The sequence below is a fragment of the Martes martes genome, assembly GCF_963455335.1.
Source record: "Martes martes genome assembly, chromosome: 5".
In the NCBI taxonomy this organism is placed as follows: Eukaryota; Metazoa; Chordata; class Mammalia; order Carnivora; family Mustelidae; genus Martes; species Martes martes.
The window spans coordinates 53530337-53543374 of NC_137892.1; positions in this window are offsets into that span (position 1 = coordinate 53530337).

A 13038-nucleotide genomic window follows, 5' to 3' on the forward strand; every position below is an offset into this window, starting at 1 on the left:
TCATCCTACCGTGCTGATATCTCTATGTTCCATTTTTTCCATACCCACAAACTACCACCTAACATCTCTGTGTGTGTTGCAGCCTTAGCTACTTTAAGTTCTATAAATTGGCCACAAGCCACATGTGAGTCCTAACACTGGTCAAAGTTACCAGCAGTCATTACACTGTGGTTGGTTTCACTGTAACAATTCCCTGAGTATTCTTACATCTTCTTGTTTTTGTAGCTTTTCTGTCCCTTCCTCTCTTCTTTCCAGAATTCCATCCTTTAAATTCCTAAGCCACCCAGGAAGGTTTCCTGACCATCGCCATTCTGGTAACTTTGCTCTCCTTTAAATATCCATAGCTCTTAAGCTGTGATAATTTAGTTGATACTTGTTACAAATTGTCTTGAATTTTTGGTTATTCCATTTTGTATCAAGACATTCTACTTATAAACTTCTGAAGAACGGAGAAGATAGCTGCTAAGAACTATAGCTATCCTACTCCCACTTCCTCCTGTCCCTTGTCCAATTTCTCACAACTGTTTGCCATTTAAAAGATCAGGAATATAACTCACTCTGGTAATGTACAAGTAGATTTTTAAACTTAAACCATTTTTCCTGAACCATAATCATAAACAAATATTACTAAACTAGAAGGCGTTGGCTTCTCATATCTGAACTGAGAATAACTGCTCACCCTTGTGTAGGCAAAGCTTCCTAAAACAAGGTAAAGAGGTCAAAGTTCTTTGTCCTTCATGTAATACTTATTGAGAACCTAAAAAGTTCTTGGAGTGTACTAGATTTTGAGGTTGTAAGGGTAAGTCATGACACAACCCTTGTCCTCTCAGAGCTCACAGTCTAGTGGGAAATGCAGAAGAGTGAAGAGGCAATTGTGTCAAGTACCATCTCTATCCCCAGTTTGCCTGGAGCCTGTTAACCTCCATGTCACCATTCTTTCTAGGGGTTTAAATCTATTCTTCTTTTTTTCCCCCTCTTTCTATTCTATTTTGCAGGCTTGTTTCCTGGAATGTACCAGAATGCATTCTGTCCTTCCGAATAGGCAACTTCTAAATCATGACTTCATTTTGTCTCCCAGTTCATGTTAGTTGTACATTTTAAAGTTTTCCCTCTGTGGTAGGCTACTCCTAAAATAGCTTCCAGTTGTCCCTGCCTCTGGGTAGTCAGTCATGCTCTTGGACAGTCTCTTCCCCTAGTGTGTGGACTGGATCGAGTGTTGCTTATAACAAATAGAACATGGCAGTAGTACCTTCCACATTCTCTCTGTGGCTTGTCTTGTGTGCTTGTTTCGGTGAAGTGATCTGCCAGCTTGAGAGTGGTTCTATAGTACGACCTGTATGGCAAGAAACTGAGGGTAACTTTTCAGCCAACTGTCAGCCAGAAACTGAAGCGTTGTGTCCAATAGCACAGAAGCAACTGAATCTGCCAACAGTCAGATTCTTGATCCACAGAAATTGTGAGATAATTAATGTTGCTTTTTTTTTTTTTTTTTTTTTTGAGCCATGGTCTCTTGGGATAATTTGTTAAACAGCAATAGATATCAAATACAGCTTGGAAAAGACTGGATTTATCAGTTGTTGCATGGACTTAATATCTCATCTTTTGCCCTCATTTTATCCAAGAGCTCTTTTTAATCTCTCACTAAGAGGTCTTTCACTTTGGTTTCATCTCCCTTCACTTCTGTCTTCTAAATGGCCAGGACTGCTTGGTGAAGATTTCTGATTTCTTACAAGCAGCTAGATTTTGATTATCGCTGTAATTAAGAATAGGGTACCAAAAGGACCATAAAACAATCTTCCTTCTTGGTAGGATAGGTCTCAAAGTCTTAAAAAATCTTTTCTGGGGCACTGGGCTGGCTACAAATCTCTCTCAGCTAGAAGACTCTAGTAGCTTCCTTACTGGTCTTCTTGACCCCGAGTCTGTTCTCCCCATTGCAAGTCAGAAAGATCTTTCCCAAATGCAAATCTTTTCATTCCACTGCCACCTCCCACCCTCACCCCCAACACACAAACACAAAATACTCTGAGACCTTCTCAGTGATCTCAGATAAATGGTAGATGACCTCTTCAGTACCTACGAGGCCTTGCAAGGTCCAGCCAGTGCATACCTCTCCACCTTGATGCTTCCTACTCTTTTTGCTCTTTCTGTCTGGCCACTTCAACTCCCTCCCTCTCTGTGCACTCTTTTTCTATAACCTGTTTCCACACTCTGTTTCCTCTTCTAGGAATACTGTAGATGATTAAGGCACATTCATCGCTCAGATTACAGCTGCTCAATCCGATGTTCTTCACTCAGTGCTTTTATGATCTCCTCATATATGTTGACATCTCGCTATAAAACTCTGCTTCTTTGCGTGTATCCTAATCACAATACCAAGACCTTTTGGTAGGAGTATTAGAATGCACATCTCCAGCCTCTTCCCTGTGGGCACCACGGAGTGTTTTTTCTCACCAGTTTGTCATAATGCCTGGCTGTGGTAGGTTCACAATAACTATTTGTGAACAAGTGTATGAACTAGACAGCACTCAACTGTCAGTTTTAATGAGTATGCTACCACTAGGCTAGGACTTCAGTGGAGAACTAACCTTGTGTTTCTCTAATATGACCAAAGCAGACAAAACCAAAGGGAGATAGTAAATTTTGAAAGCTTGCCATATTTGTATATCAAATGTGTTTTTCTCAATCTACTTAGTATATATTATTCCCAGTTTTGTGCTGTATGACATTTCATACATGCCAGAGTAAGAATTTATTATTAATATACAGCATTAATAAATTTCTGGGTTCTTTTGACTAAATGTGATAAATTATTAGATTAATCCATTCAAACAGCAAATTAGTCACTTGGTTAATAATTGATTAGTAGCTAATCTTTTTAAAACCAGGCATATCATGGAGTATAAAACCTATGAAGAACTGACATCCCTGGGAACACAGAAGGCCACTCCATACCATCTCCCTGACACTGCCTGGTCGTCTTCTTGGCGTGGCCACACTTTTCCTTGACACTGTTACTTTTCATTAGAATCAGGCTGGTAGTTTTCTCTCATCTTTGTTCCACTGATTAGCCTCTCTCAAAACAAATTTTTAAATAATGCTCTAAGCTTTTGAAATATGAGCTCTTCAAATTTAATTTTCTTCATTTTGTTTCTTATTTATACTCTGTAAATAAATATATATATTTCAAATTGAGACAGACCTTGAAACATAACGTGTCTTTATATAGCTGTGATCCACCCACTCAGAAGAAAACAATTCATGAACATGGAGTTTAAAATATATCATAAAATTCACGCTTCATGCTGTGCCAATTTAACACAAACATGCCACATCCCTTGCATTAATAACCCAAATGATGACTGATAGAAGTTCATAGGATTGCAACTTAAAATCAATTTATAGATCAGAAAACAATTTGAGTAAGGAAATTTAGGGATACAGAAGAACCCTATCTACACTCTTACACAGATCACCAGAATCTGTGATGTCCTATATGATTTGTTACATACATGAGGCAGTAGGCAGTTGTGTCATTTTGTTTTTTTCTCAGGGGACTGGCATGCCCTTTTTAAAGACATTTTTTCTTCTAGAAATTGATTAAAACAATAGTTGGGTAATATTCATGGAATGGGAAAATAATTTTCTTTAATTCTTAGAGTGTACAAAATGTCTCTCATTTATCACTAATGATGAGTGGAGTTATACAATCCAGGTTTAAAAAGATGTTAAAATTATATGTTAAATTTATATGTTAAAATTAAGAGTAAACATTAAAATTATATGAGTAAAAACAATATTGCTTTCTAGTTTGTGAACTGTAGTGATGCTATTCACTAGCCCTAGAAGAATGATTTACATAGAGAAAAACAAATAATAGCATTTTGTGTACGTACAATTATATGATCAATTATATCATCTAGCAACCAAAATATTAAAATGAGCGAAATTAAGTTCATTTTTCATTCTCCAAGTGATTTTACAATCTAGGTCACTAAATATTATTTTGCAGAGTCCATCAATTTTCAAGTTTTTCCCAAAGTTGAACCCAGGAACAAAATTGTATTTTATTCCTATGTGTTTTTTTATCAGGAAAGTGTAATTTTTTAGAAAAATCTTATTATAATGCTAATGCTGAACAAATAGACTAAAACATCACTTAAAGCTATCCATGTTAAATAAAAGTGATTTGTGGAGATTTCTTCAGAACAGAATCTTTGTTCTAATGCACACCTCTCTGATTTGAATTTGTAGCAGCAAAGTAGCATTGTGGGAGATAGGTCTCATTGGCAGAGTTTGGAAAGATGACATCATAGGTGAACATTTTATGCAAGAATGTTTTTATGAGTTCACTTTTAAGTAATACATTATTCAAGTAGAAATATTCCACAAGAATTTAATAGTCTTCAAAAATTAACAACCATCCTTGTGGGTATCGTTTTACTTTGTTCTGCTTTTATTTTTGTTTTTTTGTTTTGTTTGATTGTTAGGCCAGACTTTATTATCTGTGGGAAACAGTTTATGTTTTTTTTTAAAGATTTTATTTGTTTACTTGACAGGGAGAGAGTGTGCATAAGCAGGGGGCGCAGCACGCAGAGGGAGCCAATGCGGGACTGGATCCTAGGACCCTGGCATCACGACCTGAGCTGCATCAACTGAGCCACCTAGGTGTCCCTCTGTTTTTGTATTTATTATAAGATCATGGACTTACTATCTTTTCTTAAGACATTTTTTCTGCATTTCCCATAAAAACCACTTATCTAAATTTGACTACTCCCTTCAGTAGCTGTGACTGTGGGGCAGTGGATGTAAGAAGACGTGATGCATGTGCCTTTCAGGCCTGGCCCTCTCAGGGGAGCCAACCCATGATCTTTCCTTTTTGCCAGCCTGAGGCAGACCAACCAGGAGAACTTGTGATCCACATATTGACAAATACACAAGCAGAAGGAAAATGGAGGGAGCTTGGTTCCCTGAATCACATATGCAGGAAAACTGTTTATGGATTACAGACCATTATTTTGAACTTTTTTAGGCAAGAGATAAACTTCACATATTAGGTCACTGGGTTTTTTTTTTTTGTTTTTTTGTTTGTTTGTTTGTTTGTTTAAGATTTTACTTATTTATTTGACAGAGAGACACAGCGAGAGAAGGAACACAAGCAGGGGAAATGGGAGAGGGAGAAGCAGGCTTCCTGCCGAGCAGGTAGCCTGATGCGGGGCTCGACCCCAGGTCCCTGGGATCATGACCTAAACCGAAGGTAGCCACTTAAGGACTGAGCCAACCAGGCGCCCCTAGGTCACTGGGATTTTAAACCAGCAGCTGTATTTTCATTTTCTTACTACTATTTTAACTAAAGCATACTTAAATATGGTAAAATTCATGATTTTTGTGTGTAGCTTATAAATTTTGGCAAAGGTATATGGTCACTACCACATAGTCAAGCTCTAGAACTGTTCTTTCAGCCCCCCAGAAAAGCACTCATGCCCCTTTGTAGTCCGTATCTCTCATCACTGTCATCCCTAGAAAACACTGATCTGTTTTACTTCTCTCTAGTTTTATCTTTTTTGAAATGTAAAATTAATGACACCATGCAGCATGTAGACTTTTGAGTAATTTGGCATGAACGTTTGATATCCATCAATGTTCCTGCTTGTATCTAGTGCTGAAGCCTCTTTGCTGGTGAGTATCCCATTGTATGGGTATATCACAGTTTAACCTTTCAAATGTTGGTGGGTATATGGGTTGTTTCCAATTTGGGACATTTATGAATAAAGCCACTGCAGACATTCACCTACAAGTTTACTTGTGAACATACATATTCACATCTCTTGAATAAATACCCAGGCATGGGCTCACTGGGTCAAAAGTTGAGTGTATATACAGCTTTATAAGAAACTGTCACGTTGTTCTGTGAAGTATCTGTATAATTTTTCATTCTTATCAGTAACGTATGAATTCTAGTTCAGTATCATTGCAGTTGTTAGTGTTATTTGACCATTCTCATAAATGTTTGGTGGTTCTTTGTGTTAGTTTCTATCGTTGTGTGACAGAGTACCATATACTTAGCACATCAGTGCTGCCCAAATTTGTTACCTTCAAGTTCCTATGAGTCAGAAAGCTAGACATGGCTATCTGGCTACTCTGCACAGTCTTACTAGACTGCAGACAAGGTGTCCGTAGGGCTCCACCTCTCTGAGGCTCCGGATCTTCTTCCAGACTCATTCAGGCAGAGTTTAGTTTTCTTGCATTGTGGAACTGAGGTCCCTGTTTTCTTGCTGGCTCTAAGTCTGCAGTCGCATTCAGTCCTAGTGGTCTCTTGGTCATGGACCCTCTCATAACAGGGCAGCTTCATTCTGCTTTGCAGCCAACAGAAATATGTCTCTTTGATTTCCTTTGTTTCTGACCACTAAACCGTTCTATAAGGGCTTACCTAATTATAAAAGGCCCAGCAACATAATCTCCTTTAGGCTGAGCTCAAAATCAACTGATGAGAGATCTTAATCACACCTATAAAAGCCTTTCAACTTGGCTGTATAATGTAATGTAATCATGGGCCTGAAATCCCCTCACAGTTAACAAGCCCCAGCCAACACTCATGGAGATGTGGATGTACAAGGGCATTGGTCACTGGAGGGTCATGTTAGATCCTTCCCACCATCTAGCTTACTTGGGTTTTAATTTCCACTTCCCTGTGACTAATGGTGTTGAGCATGTGGTTGTATACTTACAACCAGCTTTATTTCTTCACTGAAGTGTCTTTTGAAATATCTTGCCTATTTTTTTTATTGGTTTGTTTGTTTTCTTATAATTGAGTTTAGAGAGTTCTTTGTACATTTAGACATGAGTTCTTTGTCAGATAAGTGTTTTACAAATATATTCTCCCATCTGTGCCTTGTCTTTTCATTCTCTTAACATTATCTTTCAAAGAGTGAAGTCTTTTTTTATTTGGAAGTTTTTAAGTTCAATGAAGTCCATTTTATAATTTTTATGGTTCATGCTTATAGTGATACAAAGAAACATTTGCCCAACATAGATTTTTCTCCTGTGCTTTATCTTGAAGATTTGTAATTTTAGGTTTCACATTTAGGTCTATGATTGGTTTTTATTAACTTTGTTTAGGGCATAAGATACAATTTGAAGTTAATTATTTTGGTATGGATGCCCAGATTCCAGAATCACTTGTTGAAAAGAACATCTATTCTCCACAGCCTTTGCAGCTGTGCCAAAAAATCAACTCACCATATATGTGTGCATCTATTTCTGGACTCTCTTTTCTTTACAGTTGACTTATATTTCTCTTCTTTCTTTAATATAATATTAATTTCATTGCTGTAGGGTTTTTTTTTAAGATTTTATTTATTTATTTGACAGAGAGAGAGATCACAAGTAGGCAGAGAGGCAGACAGAGAGAGGGAGAAGCAGGCTCCCTGCTGAGCAGAGAGTCCGATGTGGGGCTCGATCCCAGGACCCTGAGACCATGACCTGAGCCGAAGGCAGAGGCTTTAACCCACTGAGCCACCCAGGCACCCCACATTGCTGTAGTTTTAAAGCACCTCCTAAAGTCAAATTATATGAGCTGCCCAACCACATGTTTCCTTTCATACTTAGTTGTCTTTTAATATTAAGTAGGAAGCTGGCTGTAAGGTTTTGTTTAGCTATCTTTTTAATGGATGGAGGACATTCTCTTCTATTTCTAGCTTACTGAGAGTTTTTAATCACGAACAGGTATTGTATTTTGTCAAATGATTCTTCTGCATTGATTGAGATGATCATTTGTTTTTACTCTTCTTTAATCTATTGCTGTGGTATAATTGCTCTGCTCTATCGTGCTGTATTAATACTTTTATGTATTGCTAGATTCAATTTTTCAAATATTTTTGTGTCTGTGTTCATGAGGGATATTAGGCTGTAAGTTTGTTTTACTGTAATGGCACTATCTGATTTTCCTTTCAGGGTAAGGCCAGCCTCATAAAAGAGGTTGGGAGGCACTGTTTCCCATTTTATGGAATATTTTGCACTGAATTGGGTATTTTTTTCTTTCTAAAATATTTGGTAGAAGTCATCTAGTGAACCTATCTAGGGTTTTCTTTGTTGGAAGCTTTTAAACTACAAATTCAATTACCGTATGACGTAAGACTCTCCAAGTTGTTGGTTTTTCTTGAGTGAGCTTTGGTGGTTCGTGTCTTTCACAGAATTTGTCCATTTCATCTGTTGTCAAAATGTGTGCGCTTAAAGTTGTACATAGTGTTCCATTGTTATTATTTTAATATCTGTGTGTTCTTTAGTCTCATTTCTTTCATACCTGATTTTGGTAATTCTCCTCCCTTTTTTCTTGCTAAGTCTGACTAAAGACTTATCCACTTTATTTATTTTCAAAGAACTAGTTGTTGTTTTTTTTTTAATTATAGCGATTGTCTCTGTTTTTTTGTCTTCAGTTTCATTGTTTTATGCCCTTTATTATTTTCTTCTTCCTGTTTGTTTTTGTTTTTCTTTTCTTTTCTTTTTCTAGTTTATTCACAGGATTTCAGGCTCTTGTTTTTTCTAAAGAAAACATTTAACATTATATATTTCTTAAAAGCACTGAGTTAGCTGAATTCCAAGGGTTTTCATATTCTTTGTTTTTATTTCCATTCAATTTAAATTATTTTCTAAATTCCCTTGAGACTTCCTCTTTATCCCATGAGCTATATAGAAGTGTATTGCTTAATTTCCAAATATTTGCGTTTTTTCCATCTGCTTTTCCCCCATATGCTTTCACTAGTTCCTAGTTAAAATTTTTTATGAGCAGAGCTCCTAGTTTGTATGATTTGTAAATAGTACTTAGGCCTAGAAATAGCCATGTGCTTTCTTCTCCTTGGCTGCTTGTGTTAGAGTATGAGTCAATCTGGTCAAAATGTTACTTTCATCACAGGTACCCTGTGACTACCTTCAGAGTACCGCTGACTCCAGGTTTCTCCAGCATGACCTTGTTCTTGGGGTCAAAATGGTTTGCCAGAGGGGTTTTTTCAATGTTTTCTGTTACTGTGAGGTGTTCTCTCTGTGCCTACACTCAGGGAGGATCTGTCTCCATGCTCTTTCCCTTCCCCCAGAGGTGTACCACTGTTGCTTGTTACTCTGATTGGACTCATCAGTGAAAGACAGGTGCGTTCTCTATTCTGTTTGTGGAGTATTATTCTCTTTGCCCCTGGCTTGAACTTGTTTCAGGGATTCTTCCCTTCCCTCAGTGGTAGGAGACTAATGATCCCTCAGTACTAATGGGATTTTTCCTTTCCCGCTCCAGCTCTATGGGTCTATACCCAAAGTTCTTGGCTTTCTCACAACTTTAGGTTCTTGCTCCATGGACAGAATGGTCTTTGACAGGGGCCCCTCCTCCTCACATTTGCATTGTGAGGAAGCCTTTCTCTGGTCTCCCTGTTTCCAGTTATTCTCATGGGACCTAGTAGAGATTCATGGAGAAGAATCTTTGAGTGGCTGTAGACTCTCCTATGTTTTTGGCTCCCAGGGGCTTTATACTCTCATGTTAGCCTTCAGCAATGAATTAAAATTTTTAGCTGAGTTCCCCTTACTTCCCCATCTTCCTCCCCTGCTCTGCTCCTGATGAATCAGTGCTTAAGAACCGTATCTCCTTAGAAGCCATCTTCTTTTAGATTACAGGCTAATTGTCCTGCAATCTCACCAGTCTGATGAGTGCAAGAAAATTTATCATTTTGAAAATTACATGTCTTTTTCCTATTAGTAGGTTGGGAGCAACACTCATTTTTGCTTTCTACATCTGAAGAAGCAGCCAGACATTAACTAATACATTTTGAAATATTTTTTATATATTGACTCTAAAATTATCATTTATTTGAAATCTATAAATGAGAAAGCCATGAGAAGTAGCTTCTCTTCGCGGGTGCTGAGAGTACTACTACTGTATGCACTTTACAAATGAATAAATTGAGCTTAGGGGGTTGTCCAAGTCTTGAAGTCATGCAGCTCATAATGACAGAGCTGCACTTAGGACTAGAGCTGTCCTCGATCTGTATGGTTTAGATTCTGACATACAAAAATGCTTGCTTATACACATATATACTCAGACTATTCATTGGAATAGAAAGCCTAGATTTCAAAGAATTTGTGGGCACTTAAAAACTAATCATGTCCCTTGAAAATGAAGACAAAATAAATATCAATTTGAAACAACAACAACAAAAAAGCCTAGATTTTAAGATGAATTATCAAAGCAGCCACCTCCTCTTAACCCTTTTATCACCAACATTTAACAAGTCCTCAAAAAGTCTTTCCTGAATGATTTAATAAGTTATTGAGTGGGTAAATGGATAAAATTTTTTCAGGAGTTTAAACAGAACATTCACTATTACCTAAGTATTTTGCTGGGTATGCTTGTACACAGGATACTAATCTTCTCATAGGAAATTGTGGTGTTTCCTGATAGTATTTGTTTTTATTAAAATTTGTCACAAATGTTCTGTGAACTTTATTTTCAGGAAAAGTGACCTGATCTCAGCTAAATAGGAAAGAGACTGAAAAGTTAACCAAGCGATGAGATTGTGATATCAAAGTCCTCAGCACAAGAGCTAATTGCACATACCATAAACTTGAGTTCCCCACATTTATTTACAGTATTTGAAAGTCTACATTCTAGGGCTAGACTAACATGGAATAACATAATTCCATGGAGAGAGGAGTATCAAAGGAATAGAGTAGGAAAAACAGAAGTATTTGAGAATATGTGAGCTTTTAAAAACATTCCAGGGTGGATTTATTTACCTGTTTGGAAATGAATTCTATAAGATCATTTATTTTAGAACTGGGGATGTCATTTTTTCCCACACAAACCAGATATAATCTTTTTGATGCACAATAGTCCAAGATGGTTCACCATGTATGGTGGTTTTGGACATAAAACTGGAGTCCTCAAGGCTAGGCATGTGTTGACAGTTCATGTGCACGTTTGTATGAACATCAATGGAGAATTATGCAAACATTTGAGATCACTGATTATAAATGAACCTTTACTGAATCTACAGTGCTTTTAAGCACACCTTAGAATAAATAGGAATGCTTTAAGAAATCATGATATCAATTCTTGTTTTGCCCACCCTGAGAGAGGCTCTACTGTACCACATAGTTTTACAGTTTTGCCTTTCTAGGTTATTTAATACTGAGTTGAAATGAATTTATCCTCAAAAGTCATATTTCTGTTAGGGGAAAAAAAAAAAGACCTTATGGGAATTCTAGAAGCAAGGCTCCTAATTGGACTATTACATAGTATGGATACAACCAAATCAGAGGATTACTGAAAATGGTTTCAAAAAATTCTATGGTTTTCACATTTTTGTTTTGTTTTGTTTTAAACAATCTCATATGAGATGGGTATTTGAAGATACAAGTGTGAGAAAACAAATTAGACTGCTCGATTTCTATTATCAATACAAGAATACTTAATCAACAATTATATCAGAAAATCTAAATTTTTGAGACATTTTCTAAGTCAGGCCAGACACATCATATAAAGCAGTTTTCACCTATGCCTTTTGACGTGGGCCAGCTTAAAATACCCAGGCACATAAGCAGTCAAGATATACAGGGATTTAAGGAATCAGGAATGATCATCCAGGTTCTTTATTACCTTGGGAAAGTCACTGTACATATTTTATTCTCTAGTGCCCTTTTCTCAGTTAACCAATATATATAATAGCATCACTGATAAAATATTCTTACATAAACTGTTCCCATTTTTAAATATTATATATTTGAAAATAATAGTCCAAGTTAGCAATACTTTGTGTAGTCCAGATTTTCCTTTTGAGTTTACTTAAAAAGATTTCTAAATGCTTTAAAGGAAGAGATTTCTTTCTCTTGGTACTTTAAACAATTAAGTTGTCCTCCAGAGATTGGATATGCAAATGATTATCTAGAACTTTGGGAATATTAGAAAGTTTAAAGCAGGAGGTAATGCTCCAGAAGGTAGAGGAAATTACAGTGAAAGCATGCGTAGTATGCCTTCTTTGAAAAGTGGTCCAATCTGCCTCATCAATGATTATGATGTTCTTGTAACTCTTCTTTGTGGGAAGTTTGTACTCTAAATCAGGTTACATGTTACTGAAGTGCTTACTCAGTTACTACTGAGTACTTAGCAAGTTCCATGTGCTATACTTCTTTTTTTTTTTTTCTCACCATAGCACATACCCTTCCCATTGTCTATCACGGAGTCCCCCCATCCCTCCCACCCACCTCCATCCATCCATGTGCTATTCTAAACACTCTCAGAGGGGAATTTTTTCAACTTACTAACAAACTTAGAAGGAAGTTAATAATACCTGTGCATAAGAAAACTGAGACAAAATTTCAATTCTCTGAGTTCATGTAACTCTTAAGTGGTGGATCCAAGGTAGGGACCTAGTTAAAAACCCCCATTTGAATCTCTAAAATCTTGTGATCCCAAGTTGGGAAGGCTGTGTGTCTCTTATATAATTAAAAGAAAAAAGAGATTTATAATGAATGTGAATTGTATACAGTAGTCAATTTGTGACATATGGAAATATATTTATTTAAATTATATATTTTGAGTTTATTTTTACTGACTTTGTTTTCAGAACTATAAGTTTAAAAACTGTAATAATTCCTTATATATGAGAAGAATATAGTTCTATGTTAAATAGCCATGTTGCTGAAATATTTTTGACGGACCATATGTAAATTAAATGTTAAATGCTGTGTTACTCTCTAGAGGAAGCCCTGCACATGTGTTTATCAATAAAGAAAATGTCATATTCAATTATAATTTATTTACCAGTATAATTATAAATCTATGAGATCCTGGTAGTGTCATATGTTTCTGGAGTCATATACTTTCATAACTCCAACAGATCTCCAAACCTAATCTCATCATGAAGCCAGAAAATATATTAAAGTCTTTGTGGTTAGTTTGATTTGCTGGTTCTTTGGCCCTCTGCAAGTTTCATAACCAGTAGCAAAACTCATGGCTCCTTTTTAGAGCCAAACCTCATTCTGGCATAGTACCAGTGTTCAGTC